Below are 18813 nucleotides of genomic sequence, written 5' to 3' on the forward strand. Positions count from 1 at the left end.
GATTCCAACTCCCATAGTATAGGAAGAAAGAAAGCACAGAATTACTAAATGGTGCAAAAATATAACATGACACCACACTGATTCGCTACTCAAATCCATCATCTAAAGCTCAGTATTTCATTTCATGCATCCAAGATTCCACAATGAAGACATGCTCCCAGGAAGACAGCCGTCATTAATTGCAGGGGATTCGCATGAACACCACGAGCCATGTGCACAACCGAGCACACACAATTGTTGAGCCTGGAAATGGCATAGATCAAAACCCAGCTGAAAGTGAGAGAAGCAAGCAACGGAAGCATCGCTGGAGAATGTTCAGAATGGTTGAATATTTCACGGCAACAGGGAGCATGAGGCTAATACTTTCCTGCTGCTCCAGCACGTCACTGTGCAGGTGTGGCAACTCTGACTTGCAGGGAAAATGAAACTGCGGGAGAGTATTAACTGAGAGTGTTGTATTTAACACCTCACTTCAGTGATGTGTGTCACTGAGAGGCAATTAAAGAAAAAGCAATGCAAAAACACACAGGCATCTTCATACAAGGGACCGGCTTAATCTCCATTCACCGAGATCAGACGATCGCATTAAACCTCAAACAAAACTACAAACAAACAAACGGTATCACTGACCCTTACTAAACACATCATATGGTCGAGAAATCACTGCCTTTCAATCGGGATTGTCCATGAAATGAAGAATTATTCATGCTGTGGTTGGTAAAATATAAGCTGCCTTTGTGTGGCTGATAAATATATTTCTCTGTGTGGTCGGTCAACCTAATGTTTTCCATTCTACAGAAATTATATATTTATAATGACTGTGGTTAAAAGAGCTAAACCCTGCTGAACTCTGAAGTCCAAGGTCCTGGCCAGGAATGATCAATATGCATAGTTAAATAGGTAACAAGATTTTTCCTTGAAACAGTTTAAGAAATGCTAAAATGTTCATGCAGTGAATATTCAAAAATATGATTACTGAAATTATGAACATCACTAATAATGACTGTAATCAGGTTTAGACTTCACACCTTATCTTGTTATTACTCATCCTTTTTACCCCAGAAAACCATGCAAGAATAAAGACACTGAAACAGCTTTTCAAAACAGCAAACATAAAATAACTTAGTTTTGGGCAGTAAAAAACTGAACATGTTGCAACTAACCTAACAACATTACCAAACAGCGTAGCTTTTCCAGGAATAACAAGCCATTTTTATCTGAACACATTAACTAACTAATTAATTTAATGTGTTGGTTTGTTGAGATGTTTAACATTGACAGATGTTGTTATCATCATTGATCTGTGATGAACACAGCTAAATAACAAAATACTTCTATAAGTAAGTACCTCAGCAAATGCATAGCTTGACTATAGTTGAACTTTACATTTTGAGTAACGCGGTTCACTTTTTAACTGTCAGTTTAAGCTACAGGACCATGGCTGTGTTTATTTATGCAGATGCTAATGTGCTAATGGCTAACAGCAGGAGAGGAAGGGTATGTACGTCTGTCGGCCAATCCCATGCCGGAATCCCAGGAATGGCACTGTCGTGGCACAGTTCTAGTGCCCCAATGACTGCTACATACTCCACACCCCTGACCCCTATTTCCCTGTTGGTCAGTGCCATCACAAATCCGAAAAGCCTCCCAGCATCTCCATGGCGACTGGCCCTGGCTGAACAGATGGCCTCAGTGTGCTGAGCAGCAATTAAAGAGGGGGAGAGTGCAGAGAGTAGAGAGAGAGAGATAGAGAGAGAGAGAGAGAGAGAGAGAGAGAGATAGAGAGAGAGAGAGAGAGATGGAGAAAGTGGGTCAGGATCAAGGGGAGTGCGTCCGACTCTACTCTGCTGCACGTCCACAGCATAAACACATATACATATGCACGCTTATGTACTCATAAACAGATTGGCATGTGTGTCTCTGTACACATGGACTCATGCATCACCGCATCCCTCATTCTCTGAGCTCTCCGTTACTTTAACAAAAACAAATGCCCTATCTGTCCTCCTCACATCACGTAGGCACAGCAGGAACACTACGCAGGGCTCAAAAGCTTTGGATCCTACTGGAGAAAAAGCACTAAGATTTCTTCCCTCAAAAAATAGAGAGGATCTATCGATAACGTCTAAAGTCAGAAGTCCTAGTGAAGAGAATAACGCTACCAAATCCCAGTCAATTGGATTAACCCTTTCCACTTCTTCCCCGCCCCCTACATCTTTACTCCACATGATTACTTCCATAAGAGTAGCATCCTGGCACAGCCTCCACATTTTTTTTTTCACATTCTTCTTCTAGTAGTCGTTAATTCACAAACGGTGGGGACAGAAGCTCTCCCTTAACACCATGGGCCTAATTCAAGTTCTGAGTTTCCCAGATGTGTTCCACCAGAACTTTCATATATCTACATTCAAACACAGGCTCAACCTGAGATTAAACACGCCAGTTTTATGACCAAATCATTTTATAAATCCATAAATTTATACATATTGCTTAAACATGTGGCAGAGATCAAGTGTTTGCTGAGGGAACTTTAAGGCGTTTTGTGGTCCAAACAATCAAGATGAAAACAAGAGGAAAGGCAAAAAAACAGTGAAAGAGAAAAAGATTAATGACACAGGGGGAAAATGAATAAACATATTTTTATTTAAACAGTTCTTCAGCCAGTCAGAAGTCCCTTGCTGCTTAAGAACATGGCTTGGGCCAGAAAGACGATCTAAGCGTGAACTGCAGTCAACCCTGGAACGGGCGTTCAGTAACACCCCCCAGCACCCCTAGTACATCCCTACAGATTGTGTCTGTAGATCAGCCCTCCCATCCCCCCTGCAAATCCATTTTCCGTGAATTAACAAAGGAAACATTTATCTTAAAGTCATTTTACAGTGTACTTCAGAACTTGGAAGCATGGATGGGACACATCCAAGACCTTGGTGTTTTTCTTGCAGTCATAGGAACAGTATGGGGCACTGTATTGAATTCCTTATTCACTTAATTTTCATCATGAGATTTGGTTTGCTCTTTCCTGAGTGCAGTTTCTAGGTTCCTAGCAGAAAAACCCATCCAAATAACAGTTTGGTCCATCAACTGTGGGTAGACAAACAACAGCAGTGAGAGAACAAATAATCTATTTGGATTTAGAGAGAGGCGAATGGTGGTGGCATCAACGTGGCAAGGAAAACTTTGCCTCTTACTCTCTTTAACCCCCACAGAGCCTGCTGGAAGAATAGAATCAGAAGCCACACTTCTATAGGCATCACAGGGTGCTACATTGTCTCTGACTATGTGCATGTTGTTTGGAGGTGGATTATTTAGCTTGTATGAGTGAATGCCCCTTCCTCTCCCTAGTCAGATATAACTCTTGGCACAGACTGAAGCACAACAAGGACTTGGCTCCCCACTTTAACTGGCTCCACAGTTTTTTGTTGCTTCCATACTGGCTGATGCCACAGCTAAACCGACCGCGCAACGCCTCGAGAAACGAGCCAGAGATGAACCTCCCATTCAGCTCTCCTGGCACAGTTGCTCTTAGAAGGTGTGAAAGGGAGGGGCAAGGGTGGATCCACCGTGAGAACGAGGTGAAAAGATTCTGGAGTAGGGACAGTATTGTGTCTTTGGCTTATCTTTAGGGACAGGAACCAAGCCTGGTTGTTCTGCTCTAGGAGTGCCAATCCTCCACCTGTGTAGATACAAGCACGTATTTCTTTGTTGCCAATTTCAGAGTTTGTTTCCATGACTTTCATGCAATGACACAGCATCTGGACCTGGGCAGGGAAAAGCCCCAAAGAGCAAACTCGAGTTAAGTTTCTTGCTCATCTGCACAAAGGTGAACATGCATGGTCTTTTTTCAAGGAGATTGATCCAGCAACTTTATGAGTTACCAGTCAAGACTACAACATTGACAATTCCATATGACCAAATGTATCATACATAGGCCACCCCTGATTCATGGAAATGTGCCAATGTACTTCACTGCACATATAACCACACACTTATGATGTGGATTATCAATTTCATAAACAAACATGAGTCAATGTGACTATAGCAATATGATGAATGCGCCTCTCTTTTACTTGGGACATTTATCTACATCACACATTCACCTTGCAATAAAATGATCCACCAGATCAGATTGCAGGGCTTTTAATGTCAATGCACACTGCTGTCTGAGACACTGGAGACATGCACTGTTATTGTGAAAGAAAGGAACCACACCCTGTCGCAGGTGGCACTCAGGTGATTTAATCACAGGTGAGGCGGCAGGCTTTATAATGCACTCAGGGACAAAGAGTCAACCCTGGGCCAAGAGTAAGAACTACCCGGGGCAAGTCAGGGTTGAATGACTATGCTGGGCAATGAATTTGTGCCGTGGAACATATCGGCAGTCTGTTCCATTAGTGTGGCCATCACAATGCCTGAACAGAATATTCTTCCCTCATTTTTTAACACCTCTCTCCATTCTTTCTCACCCTTTGTCTGTCCCTTCTCTACCACAGGAAAGGATGAAATCTATAAGCTTCTCTCTTTCTTTCTATTTTTTTTCTTTCCATCTGTCACTTTCGCTTACAAGTTTTGTTCCAAAATCTAGTGAGCTGCCTACGTAGACAGCATTTTGAGGCATCACAGGAGCACTTTGCATAAAGACTGTTAATTTTTTGATGTAAAAAAATCAGTAGAAGTTTATTGCAGAGCAACACTGATAAACCCCACACATACACAATAAGGTGAAATGTGTTGTGAACCCACTACCCACAGACATGTGAAACACAGAAAGTGCTAGAACGGTGGTGGATGTGTGGGTGCGTTTGGGCCGAAATTTTCCCTCTTTAAATGAAGCGGCAACATGGTGCTGTGCAGCCATGCCTGAAACTGGTGAATCAATATCAGACTACATTAGTTACTCTGGCATCAGAGCCTGCCAGTCCAGAACAGGATCAATGCCAAAACAGCAAGCCATCTCTCGGTTTATCTTCTTCTTTCACTCTGCAACTGTCTATATCTCTACCTGTCCAGCCAATCAGAACAATTTCAGCATGAATTAAAAGTTTACTCCAATTCTGGGCAAGTAATGCAAAAAGACAGCCTTCCAATAAACAAGGATCTGGATTTTTGGCCATAGAAGATATAGGAGAGAAAATTCCCTCACCTTCAAATTGTACATCTCAATCGGTAGCTGGTTTGGGATTTCAGAACAGTTGGAGATAGCTGAGAAGGTATTGATCTTAGGTAGGTCTATCCGAGTACTGGGAGCAAACATGCACTGCCAAGCAGGATAACTAAAGCCTGTTTTTGTTTTCTAAAGCAGGTCCATTTCCCCTCCCTTTCTTGCTACAACTATATTGCTGCTTTGAACCATGGTCTGCACTCTTAACAATCTGCAGCCTGGAAATATTAAACAAGTAACTATCAAAACTCATTAAAAAATTGAAACATTTCATCCAACAAACGCGGGCTTGTTGTGTCTCTCTGCCTATCTGTGCAATACATAACTTGGGAGCTGCAAATGATACAGTTGTGACGTTAATATAATCACTGTATGGTGCATACATCACTGTGTTACATAAAGAAGATCTGTAAAGCTGCAAAGACTGCAAAGAATCGAAGGGTTGTGAGTTCGAGTCTCGGGCCGGCAGGAATTGTGGGTGGGGGGAGTGAATGTACAGCGCTCTCTCCACCCTCAATACCATGACTTAGGTGCCCTTGAGCAAGGCACTGAACCCCCAACTGCTCCCCGGGCGCCGCAGCATAAAATGGCTGCCCACTGCTCCGGGTGTGTGTTCACAGTGTGTGTGTGTGTTCACTGCTCTGTGTGTGTGCACTTCGGATGGGTTAAATGCAGAGCACAAATTCTGAGTATGGGTCACCATACTTGGCTGAATGTCACGTCACTTTCACTTTCACTTTTTACTTTATAGTTTCTTCATAAGTGGATCTACCAATCAGATTTATTTAGAGTGCATTACTATTACATTTTAAGTGTTTTTCTACTGATGTTTGACTTCTTTGTTATATTTTGGTTTATGTTGATCAAATTCCAAATGCATGGTATGATATTTTTATTCATAACAAATTAACAGATCTGCTTAGCAACCCCAGTCCTTGTCTTCCCAATCTTTTATACACACTCACACATCGATCCAATACAGGTCCTGAAAATTGCAGCCATATTCACCAGAATCCCTCCCCTGACTGATGCTTTTGCGCAGTCCAGTAATCGCCAGTGCATGTCTCTTTTAATGGAGGCACATCAGCCCTATAGTAAATTGACTTGTTCAGTCTGAGGGACCTGTATGTGTGTGTGTGTGTGCGCGCGTGTGTGTGTGTGTGTGTGTACATGTCTGAGAATCTGATCTATTTTATTTCAGAGGCATACACAGGATTTTAACGGAAGGCCTGGAATTATCCAATCGCTCAATCCTAGATCAGTGCTCTGACTAACCGCACCACTTCTCTAGCGTGACACCATTACCCCTGCTGGATGCCTCTCAGCAGAGCCCTCACTGGTTTATCTCATATGGAGCCTGTGAAGTGGAAGACTTGATAAAGACTCAGCATAAACCCTTACATAGACAGCATTTGATAGACAGCTATAAAGCTCTCCTACTCTCGTCAGATATATTTTTATTACAGAGAAGCAGTGATACTGAAATCTGTACAAATATACAATGATAAATGTTCACTTTTTGCAATTGTCCTTTGTAAACTTAAACCTTAATTGTATTACGTAAAATACATTAAAACATTTATAATAATTATAATTCTATATAATATATTAGAAGACTTAAATATTTTGGCTATATTATATGATTTATATACTTTTAAAATGATAAATGAATGAATATCATATACTTGTATATATACCCCCCGCCCCATTCAAACCAAAGCTCTGATCTACGATATCATGTTTCAATTAAAATCTAAACATTATAAGGTAAATTAGCAATGATGGATTACTGTTTAGTTATTTTGGCATAGAAAAAGAGAACCCTGTTTGAAAGGAATATAAAGCAGACTATTATCTGCTTCCAATTTTGGCCAAATCAGACAGATGATATTAAAAAATAAATAAATAAAGCAAAATGCTGCTATAATCACTTGTCATATAGTGCACCACTAATATAGTATATGCACATTGAGAATCACACCTTGTGTCTATGTGCTAAGATCATTTCAACTAATAATGTTGCTCTAATTTATGTGGACATTGATTTTTTTTTTTCCTCCTCTCCATTAATCTGTGGCCTTCATGCTAGCAGCATGACTAAAGACATCCATACATGAAAGAAAGTGTTCTAAGTGTATGGTATTTCTTATGCAGAAGCTAATAACAGTGGACACAGTGGTCTAGATTAGTCATTTACTAGCAAACCCAAACTTGTCCAATCTTGTAATGACCATGAGTTTAAGCAAAGTTCAGATTTTCATGAAGAGAGAGAGAGAGAGAGAGAGAGAGAGAGAGAGAGAGAGAGAGAGAGAGAGAGAGATGATAATGACAGACAGAACAGAGAGAGAAATGTGGGGGGGGGGTGTACTGACAATTCAAATTCAATTCCAGAATTTGAAATGATTGAGGAAACAGGATGCTGAACTGAAAATCTGATTCAAACTTAAAAATGAGCATAAAGAAAATAATGGTAGGCTACCACTTTTGTACGGGGACCAGTTCTCACTATTAACCAACTGATTGTTAGCATGCCTGTTATTAACATATTGGCTGTTTACTAGTACTTATAAAGCATATAATATTCATTAGCATATTCTACATCCCTAATCCTACCCAATACCTAAATTTAACAGCTACCTTACTAACTATTAGTAAGCAGCAAATTAGGAGTTTATTGAGCCAAAGGTCATATAATGGTTTGTAAATAGCAATAATTGGACCTTAAAATAAAGTGTGACCAAAATAAATAATAATAAAAAAAACACAAAAACATTCTTGTTATGCTAATAATATAATTTGTAGTGAATAAAATGTATTCAAAATAATCTACTAATGGTCTCATATTCTGCATTTCAGGGAATAAACAGCCATAATTAAGCACAATTAACTCATGAATACTGGACTAATGAAATTCCTCTCGAGTGACTGTGTTAAAATGTATTCAGTTGTAATTCCTTTTCCTGCCTTTCTAATTCATCATCCTGTGGCCAGTTCAATTCAAATTCCTAGTTATAAATTGAAAAGGAGCCAATTCTGGAAATTCTGCAAGAAAAAGAAGAGAAAATAAGAGAAGCCAACAGAAGGAGGAGAGGAAACCGCTGTAATACAGCTGAAGTATCTGTTCAGTGAGTGGAAAACCAAGGGTAGGAGGATGGGTGGGCTTAACTATTTAATCTCTAAATCGAGATGAGAATCGCTAAATCAGATTAATACCAAATCAGAACAGCACAAGCAAGATTGGCCCCCATTTAATGATTTCCTTTTTCTTTAGTCGGCTGTTTGAAGCATTTCGACTCGAAACAGAACAGGATTTTCAGGGGTTTGAAGCAGAAAATTGCTGCTGCGCTTTGCAGATAAAACAAGAACTCCATTTGGACGGATGGAAGGGAGAGTTTTGTCTGATCAGGGACCTGGAAAACAAGTGTGTGTAGCAGTGGCACATGCATACGCGCAGAGACAGTCGCAGGTGCACACAGACACTGAGACTTCACAAGGAAGCTGAGGCTAAAGGTTCCCTGTGCAGAGTCACTTTCAGGTCAACCTGATAATAAAAACCCAATGCCACGGACCTACCTATAGACCCCCCACAAACAAAGAGAAAGAGGACACACTTGTTTGTGTGCGCATGTGTGTTAATTTAGCACTTACTCTGTTTTTAGTGTTATTTGTGCAGTCACATTTAGGCAGTGCAACACTCTGTGCTGTCACATCCACTCCATTATTTAGATCAGGAGCTCTCACTCATGTTTAATTCACCATCGAGCGGCTACGCCACATCTAGACAGCACCGCCTAAATGTGCACTACAGACTCAGCTGAAAAACAACGGCGGAAGTCCTGCGGATGCAACATATTTGCATTACAAAAGGAAACCGCTTTTTAAGAAAAAAACATTTATGCATCACCAAGAGATTTCTCAGGAAGAAATCTGGGTAAAAAAAAATAGTCAGTGTTTTTTTATTTTTTTTGCACACACAATATGTTAATCACGAGGCACACAGCTTGCACATGGCAATTTCCCATCTTCCAGGCTGGTTGTAAACTGAGGATTCAGCAGACTACGATTATCTGGCGTACTTCATTGATCAATTTGAAACTTTTTAAATGCCAAAAGTAGATAAATATGGAAGCCTGTTACCACTACAGAATAACCTGTACAAAAATTTTAAATATCTCACAAATCAGAATTTTATTATTATTCTTATTATTCTTATTATTATTATTATTATTATTATTATTATTTTGCAATGCTGGAGGGGGGTTAGAACTGCTAAATATACACTAAGAGTTGCTTAATTCTGAGAGAGAAAAAAACAGAATTGCAAGATATGAATTCGGTTTTCTAAGATAAAAAGTAAAAATGATTACTATTACTATTATTATTATTATTATTATCATCATCATCATCATCATCATCATCATCATCATCATTCTGTGGCAGAAACAGGCTTCCATATACATGTTAAACATTCTTGGAACAAGATAAACAGAATTTAGAAGCAACAATGAATAACTGATTTTGACCAGATACTTGCATTCAGAGTGCATTAATGAGTATATTTTGTAATTATATTTTAAAGTAAACACAAGATTAAATTGTGTCACTGCAGTAAGACAAAATGCACTTACGTTCAAGAAACTAACGAGTTTTAATATTTTGCAGTGTTGCTTCAAGTAAAGGTATCTTTTAAAAAGATATGTAGAAATCCCACAGAACTATATGTAAATGTGATAGATAGATAGATAGATAGATAGATAGATAGATAGATAGATAGATAGATAGATAGATAGATAGATAGATAGATAGATAGATAGATAGATAATGAAATAAAACTAATTAAACCCATTCAGTTTTTTTCCAAGTGTAAAAATGTATACAGCTATCTAACTATGATTTATTATTATTATATAAAACATCTATGATCAGCATCATTTTCACAAAAATGTTTTGCAAGCACAGACAGCATTTATTTAAACTTGATTATGGGTGGTTTAAAAAAAAATAATAATAATAATAATAAAAATTATAAAACCTTTTGTAAAATGACAAACCCATATTAATAACATTTAAAAATTAATTGCGCTTGCATCAAAATTCCCACTGTGCACAACACAGGAGTTCCAACCAGCATTTTAAATGCTGCATTAACAGTCTGCAGGGGTTGCTAGCAGTGGTCCATGAGGTAAATTCACCATAGTAATATTATTTGGCTGTCACTCACTGTTCTTCCTTAGCTCGGGGCGGCTTTCCATGCATCACCCCAGTACCGAATAAACCCAGCTACTCCAAGGGAATTGGATGGAGCTCTCATCTGCATGCTAATGTTTAACCATCCAACCCAAATGTCTGTTTAATCACTTTCACAGCAGAACTCCATCCAGTGAGCTGCCCCCGCCAAACACAGAGCCATGTGTCATTGTCAGACAGTTATGACTATTTCCCTCTAAGGAGGACAGTCAAACAGACAGAAAGACATGCAATAAAAGACTTTTGCTGTGACCTCTTGGGGTTAAGCAGTGCTTACAGAGATTTGGTTGATGAGTTCTGCAGGTTTTTCACCCTTACAAGCTCCATGACCCTTTGGGAGACACCTGCTTCGGATCAACATCCTCTTTTATGACCCTGCTTCATCTGGCTTTTGATTTTTTTAAAAGATCCACTTCAAATAAGAACACATCCCCATCTGGCAATTACAGGCACATGCAACAAGCCAATCAGCTCAAAGACATGAAAAAGTGGACCATTTGGGTCAATTTCAGTGCGAACGAGCCAATTGTAAACATATGAAATCAGCTAATCAAGAAAAGTGTTTTTGGCCATGGTAAACGACCTAATCAAATGTTACATTGTGTATACAGCAAATACTACAAAACCAAAAATGAGAGTAACTACTTGAAGTAAATCCTGGATACCAGAACCTCCACAGCTAGTTTTTCACAAGGTAAGCACCAATAAGCAACAAGCCTAGTGGGTAAACAGAACCGAAGGTGTCTGAAAGCAAAATTATTCAAATTTTGCAGAATCAAGTTTGCATGGTGCCAAGTTATTACTTGGATTACATTTCAGAGCTAGACAAATTCACATTCTGAATAATTGCATTTCTGTGCTTGATGCTCATCCATCATTGGAAGTGTTCATTCCCCCATTCCCCCTTAGTTTAATCCAACTAAGATGAGCATTTGGAGTTGAGGAAATCGCTTTAACCCACCTGAAAGGCAATGATCTATATGAGGGAATATACCGGACAGACCTTTCCCAGCCTCCCTCATCCCTAGAACGCACAATACAGAGTAGACAATTAAACAGCAATGGGAAAGGATGTGAGGTGGGGAGTGGTTCATAGATGAAATTGTCATGACGTCACAACAAGCACCTGCATTTCCGGGTTCCTCAGACAAGCAGCTTTTAGTGTTGAATATACAGTGAGTTGAGCCACAGTTGCAGGTATCTTTGAAGCATTATATAGTAGATACAGTTGTGCTCATAAGACTACATACCCCTTGCAGAATATGCAAAAATGTTAATAAGGTGGATACATTTACTGATGCTCAAGAAGGCAACACAATGCATTTAGAGCTAGAGCATGTAAACTTGTCAACAGGATGATGATGTGTACATTTTTCTTATTTTGTTTAAAGAATGTTTTTTTCTCTTTTTTTTTGGTACTGCACTTAAGAAGCTACATAAATTCTTAAATATATCCAAGAAGACAAAATAAGTACAATTTGCCCTGATCATCCAATTCAAAAGTTTACACCCCCCAGGTCTTAATGCATTGTGTTGCCTACTTGAGCATCAGTAAATGTTTTTTTACCAAATATAATAGTTACGTATGAGTCCCCCAATTCTCCTCCATGTGAAAAGCTGGATCTCAAAATCATACAGTCACTGTTGGAAAGGGTTCAAATATGCAGAAAAGGTTGGAAAACCAAAGAATGTGCAGGAGCTGGAGGGTTTTTCTGAAGAACAGCAGGCAGTTAAACTGCTCAGGACCAGCAAGGGACTCATGAACAACTATCACAAAACAGTAAGACAGTCATGGATCATCTAGGAAATGTCACACGGTATTAAGATTCAAGGGTATGTAAACTTTTGAATGGGGTAATTTTTATAAATTCAGTTATTATTTTGTCTTGTGGAGAATATATAAACATCTGTTATGTGAAATAGCTTATTCAGGAGAGTATTAAATAAACAATAATATGGAATTTTTATGATCCCTTTTATTTTGTTAAAAATATTAACATTTTGAATATTCTGTAAGAGGCATGTGAATTTATTTATCTGAATTTATCATCTATCTAAAACACTCTTCACTCATTACCTGCTAGTAAATTGCACTAACATTGAGAAAAAAAAAAAAAAAAAACTAGCAGACAAGCAATGTGCAACAATAATTTTTATGTGTTGGACTAATTAGACTTAATAAATGTGGTTATTATGTTATTTTAAATATTAAAATACAATGCAAAACACAATTTCTGAACACAATGCATGTTTTAATTTGCTTTGAAGGTTACAATCAGTCATTTTCAACTTCAAGGTTTGTGTAATGCCTTGGACAATGGGGGTCACCATTGGGATGAATTTTGCAGAATCCTCGACTTTTCATGATCTACCAATAATGACAGAAATCTAGTTTTTGGAAAACCCCACACACAGCACTTTTCTTTATCATTTTCAGCTCTTTAAATCTAAAACAGCTCTTTTCCAGTGTATCTGAAGAATTCAAAAGTGTTGCCACTGACAAACAGCAAATTTATATATACTCTGCTGTAAAACCTCACCTTTGCGACGATATTCTCATCATGATGAAGGCCTGGAGGCAAGTATCCATCGACACAACTATAAAACAGAACTACAAGCACAGCCAACTAATGTGACGTATTTGAATGATGATTTTATTGTGATCTCTTACATTTGTGCAGACAATGTATACTGCTCACTGATGCTGAGTGGATATAGTATGCTGCTGCTGTTTTGGCACAGTCAGTTTCATCTTGAGCACCGCTGTGGACTACGGTTCATGTTAATAGCTTTCTACACTGTTAATTTAAGGAATGGCTGGGCAGACCCCGTAGATCACTGCTGCTTGATGATGAGGGATACACGATAACCTGCTCTCTCACCTGTAAATCACACCTTACTTTGTTTTACACTGCAGTAATTAAAAGCTATATTTACCCAGATAACAATACAAATGGCTCTGTTCCAAAACTGCTACTACTGTAACTGAAACTGACCCTCATAAGCAAATGATTAGGACATCTGCATGGGAGATGTAATTAGCATGTTGCCATCCTAACAATATGATACGCTAAAAATAAAATGGACAAATGATTTGGTAGAACATTCTACTGAACATTCTTAAGCAATTTTTCAATACTGAATACATTTTATCCATACTTACACATCACCATATTGGTCAAAATGCATTATGGGAGTGCTTTCTCCACAAAGCATATGTGTGATGTTTCTTTTTGGCTACAAGACAGCACCTTAGATTAGAAGGCAACATAATTATATTTTGGAACAGGTTTCATGTTGGGTACCTATGATACCTTAAAATTGTGTCTACAAAGGAGCCAGCATCTTCGCCAAGTCTGCAGCGTTTGAATAGAGCAAACTGATGCCTTCGATAACTAGATTTTAGTACAGGATCTTGGAAAAGAATGTTTAATACTGAACAAGACCACATTCAATGAAATAAAATAACAGTTTGCATAGAGCATATGAAATCAAGGTTGCTGGGAGAAATAACACAATTCTCTTAGTAGAATAATAAATAAATAAAACTGTCATCTAAAGTCATTTAAAATGCATGGCTAAACTCCAGTTCAATGAATGGGCCCACTGACAAATGAAATCAATAAATAGAAAGTGGCTTTTTAATGCACCTCATTGTTAAACACAGTCAAAGAAAGCGGTTATAAGTGTTAAACGGCATTAAAGCGTGACTAAAATCGGGTCCTTTCACCCAAACCGTTTCAGTTCACGCTTACATAATATATTCTGATGTGAACTGAAAATGGTTTAAATCCTATGGGACTCAAAGCGAGTAACCTAAAGCAAAAGTAATGAACGTTTTGCTTGGGAATAAAACAGATTTTCAACACATTTGAAAATACAATTGAGGAGTGTTAACCATCTGTCTGAATTTACCCTAGTTTCTCATGGGTGGAGTGGAACAAGTGATGGTTTTACACCCACACATCCACACACACACACTTGTTTGCCATTTAAGCTATATATTGTTGGGGTCACAACAGCTTGTATATCACTTAGACCTTCAAAGCAGGCTGACATTAATAGGCTCACCTTTTGACCTCAAACTGAATGACTGAATTCCTGCCGTTGCACATAAAGAAAAGCATAAAGCCATTTGACGTGAAAGCGAGCCGAGCTTTTGCAGCAAACGACATATATTTTCCCCTCGCTGAACTCTTTTACGAATTTGTAATCTTTCTCGTGCACATTTGTGAAGACCCCGGGCGATCTGATATTGCTCATCGCAGCAATTTAGAGAGCGTTGGCAAAACTCACAAATTAAAAATGCCACTCAAAGATGGCTTTCACAGTCAATGGGATAATCAAAACACGCAAGGGGGGAATATCACAAGATGTTCTTCTTCTCTCTCTTGATTGAACCACTTCAAACGAAATTCAAACATGATTCCTCCAGCCAGGAAAATAATCCTGATCTTTTACATGAACCACAGGATCATCTCTACACAAATCAGGCAAGACTTTGTGATCAAAGAGCAGAACGCACAGAATCAGCTGTCGTGCTCTGAGGAAAGGGGACTCATGGGTAACAAGGCCAACTGGGTATTTGTTCCATTCTGTGACGTTCTGGTTAGTAAAATATTAGTCGACCTGAAATCAGAATTGATTTTTTCATCCTATTCACAATTTTGAACATTTCATCAGTGCACATTATTTCAAAGAAAAGAGAAATAAAGAAACTACGGTGCTTTTTCCCTCTTATGTTTATGAATATAGAAAAAACACACTATAAAAATGTTGACTGAATCAATCCTTGATCGACAATTCTGCACTGACTGATGTGCTAAAACTTGCTATTTGCATTTACATCAAACATAGAATGAATTTCAGTGGCATCAGTAGATTTCAGTAGAAGTGGCATCTATATTGTACATATTTCATACATAAATTTCACTGATAAAACCACCTTTCATTTTGTACATGCAGTAGCTGAAAGTGCTTTAGAAACAGGTTAAAAAGCATTTTTGGCATTTGGCCATTTTTCTAGCCTGGATTAACTCTGCTGATTGCGACACACACTCACAAACCACTTTCCTGGGTATTCCACTTTGAACCAGCCTTCTTAGTAAAATTGATGTTTGTGGTGGGATCAAATAATTAAGGTGTAGATCAGAGCTCCTCCGTGAAGTACTCCTTAAACTGGGCCAAACCATGAATGCTTATTTCTGAAGCATTAAAACGTTTTCCATTCTGTAAATAGAAAAAGTATTGCTAAAAAGGTATCACTGGAGGAAATAATGATTTACGAATCAATGATGGTTCGCCAGACACTGGAGGTTAGACGAAATTATCCATGTAGCATCTGTTTTACTCTAAAGGGAGAGTTGTAAGTCATGTAATCACTATCAAACAGCACAGTCCGTTCCATTACTCTTCTCTTCCATCTTTTTGCGTTGTTGAATGAATTTTAGCCACAAAGAAGATTTAGATGTGTTTTTATATGAACAGGGGGAATTGCAGAACAGGCATGCTGTATCACAGCCCAACATGTGTTGATGAAATTCACCATACATGCTTTATAGCAGCATTTTTCTGTATTCCTGGAAGAAAACATCATGTTAAAGGAGAAGAGCCCTATAAACAAAGTAAAAGGGGTAGTTCACCCAAAATCATTTACCCACCCTCATGTCATTCCAAACCTGCAAGACTTACATGTGGAACACAAAAGAACATATTTTGAAAATGTTGGCAACCAGTTTTCATGATCACTGACCATTATGTTTCACAAAAGAAAGTAAGTCACACATGTTCGGAAAGGCACGAGGGTCAGTAATTTATGAGAGAATCTCCATTTTTGGGTGAACAGTGCTTTGAAAAAGACTTGCGAGTTCCTAAAACATCAATCTATTGATTGATCTGGCCTAGTGTTGAGCCATTTCAGGCATTATCAATGCACCCGATGGATTCCTCGGGCCGAATTACAATCAACAGGATGCGAATTGCCCTATTAATAGATTAGTCTGGCAGGTTCCAACTTGGCAAAAAAGGGGGTGTAAATCTCAGAGCAGATAACATAATACAACACTTCTGTCCATGCTTTTTAATGGAAGGGCCTTGGGTGTCGAATCACAGCATCCATATAATTAAGCGTTAAGCATTCAGCTGTACATGTAGCTGCACGTGTTTGCGAACACAGACGAAGGGCAGCCCTACCAGCTCTGACATGTACATGTGCACGTAGAGTTCATTTATGCTGAGTGATTGCTTTGCTTCAGAAGGAGAAACAATAACCAGATGTCTTCTAAGACCCCCATTCCAGCTGTTAATTGCATGGCAAGTGTCTAGTAAACACTGTGCAGAGGTGAACAAAGAGGGATGTGTTCAGTGTGCCGGGTTGTGTATATCATTTAGATTTGCAAGGTGTCTTGTCAACAGGGCATGCTTGGGTTTGTTTGCTCAAGGATCTTGTCTGAATGGATCTTTGTGACTTTTAGTATGCTCCTATTTTGTTGCCCTGGGATTTTATTCTGTACGACTTTGAAGTCTTAAATTATAGCCTGGGAAGAAATTAATAGTTCTGTGCATGTCATTAATGTCAAGAAGGTGAAATATTTTGCTCTGTTAAGTTAGCCGTCATTGCTAACGGTGGGAAACGCAAGCCAGAGAATTCTTTCTGAAGTCATCCCCTACCCACAGGAACAAATGCTCAAATTTGCTGACTCTTTTAATACTGTGTGCTACCATCGACAATTTAGCTTGGGCAAAATTCCAGATCTAGATCCTGTATCATTTTGCCATGCAAGTTTATAATCACATGACAACAGTCTACAGGAACTGAATCTGAAAGCAGCCTTAGAGAAACATTTGGCCACTGTGTGGTTCAAACAAGGCTGTTCTGTTTCTGGAGTTACGCCAAAGGCAACGTGTTCAAGCTAAGACATTTGCAACTGTACAAGGTGCCATGTATCACATAAAGCTTAGCGACAAAATCATCTCCTTATGGTAAGAGCTAGGAATTCCGCGAGCCCTGCAAAACTTTTAGCCAAGCATTCTATCACTCCAAAGAGCAGCAAAACATTGAGAAGCAAAACATCATTGAAATGATGGCATCTCCATCACTTAAGAGTGGAAAAGTGAGATGATACGAGCAATAATCACCCAATGAAAGGAGGTTCAAGTGTTTCCACATAAGCCTTTCACTCAGCTGACCCCAAACAGCTGTTTTGACTGGCTTAACTTCCTCTACAGAGCCACTGGGGGATGGCCAGAGATGCACTCTAAGACCAGCCAATACATCAGACGGTTTGTTTACAACATTAGAGGTCAGCAGTGCAGTATTGATTAGAAAATATACTCTCAAGAGCAGTTTATTAAAAGACACCTAATGCTGGGCCAATAGGAGTACTGTTAGAGACGCTGGGGAATGCACATGAATTGAATAATCTTGCTGATAAAGGAACAGGATGCTTTTTAAAAGGGGACTGTCTGTTTAAATCAGGTTATTGTGTCACTCCATGTGTTGCATTTGTTTCACAGGAAGGAAGGTTCAGGAAGAGGGGATGAATGAGGAAGGGCAGCTTCTCTGATCTTCACAGAGGAGTCCCACCCATATATCAATCACAGACAAAGCAAGTGCTTTAATCTGGCAGCCAAGAGAAAGTTCACTAATTGAAACCCATAGTTGACTACAACAATAGCTGCTGCACCTTAGAACATTATAAACTGTATTAACTGCCAGCATTAATTGGTTATTACATAAATATATAAATAAATAACTATCATTTTGAGTCATGGGAGAGAAAAAAGAAAAGAAATGCTGCTTATATAAATGCTAAAATAACATTTTTGTTTGCAACTTGGCACAAATATATATATATATATATATATATATATATATATATATATATATATATATATATATATATATATTCAATTTTTAGTTCAGTTGGTTGCTTTTTTTAGTATTCAAGTCATTTTTGTATGAACTGCGTTTCTTAGAGTATTTTAATGTTTTAAATAAATAAATAAACGTCAGTACTGACCAATTATTTATTTATTTATTTATTTATTTTGTCAAACAGTAAACACCTGACACAAAATGTTTTTGTAATGATAAAAGCAGCAGCTATTTCATTATCAATTTGTAACGCGAATGATTCATCGCTTCGGGATACTTGATCCGTCTCCATCTAAGCCTCTCATTTGACATCTGGCGTCAAATGATACCGTCCAAAAAAAAAGAAAAAAAAAAAAAAAAAAAAACTAGGCTAATAAATTAATAAATAAATACATAAATAATCACTTTTATATGTAAACACGAATATCCTTTATTTATTGAAAACTAATTTACTCATCTTTGTGTTCCCTTATAGGCTATTACCTGAGCTCTCCAATAATTCACAACTAACAAGCAGCACACATATTCTAGC

At 38.4% G+C, this 18813-nt stretch overlaps 1 protein-coding gene across 4 annotated transcripts in view; it reads right to left on the bottom strand.

The window, feature by feature from the left end:
* nectin1b (nectin cell adhesion molecule 1b) overlaps nt 1–18813 on the bottom strand; it is a 216995-nt gene that overhangs the window by 197184 nt on the left and 998 nt on the right. The window lies entirely within an intron of this gene.

The sequence above is a fragment of the Cyprinus carpio genome, chromosome B18 (assembly GCF_018340385.1).
Source record: "Cyprinus carpio isolate SPL01 chromosome B18, ASM1834038v1, whole genome shotgun sequence".
NCBI lineage: Eukaryota > Metazoa > Chordata > Actinopteri > Cypriniformes > Cyprinidae > Cyprinus > Cyprinus carpio.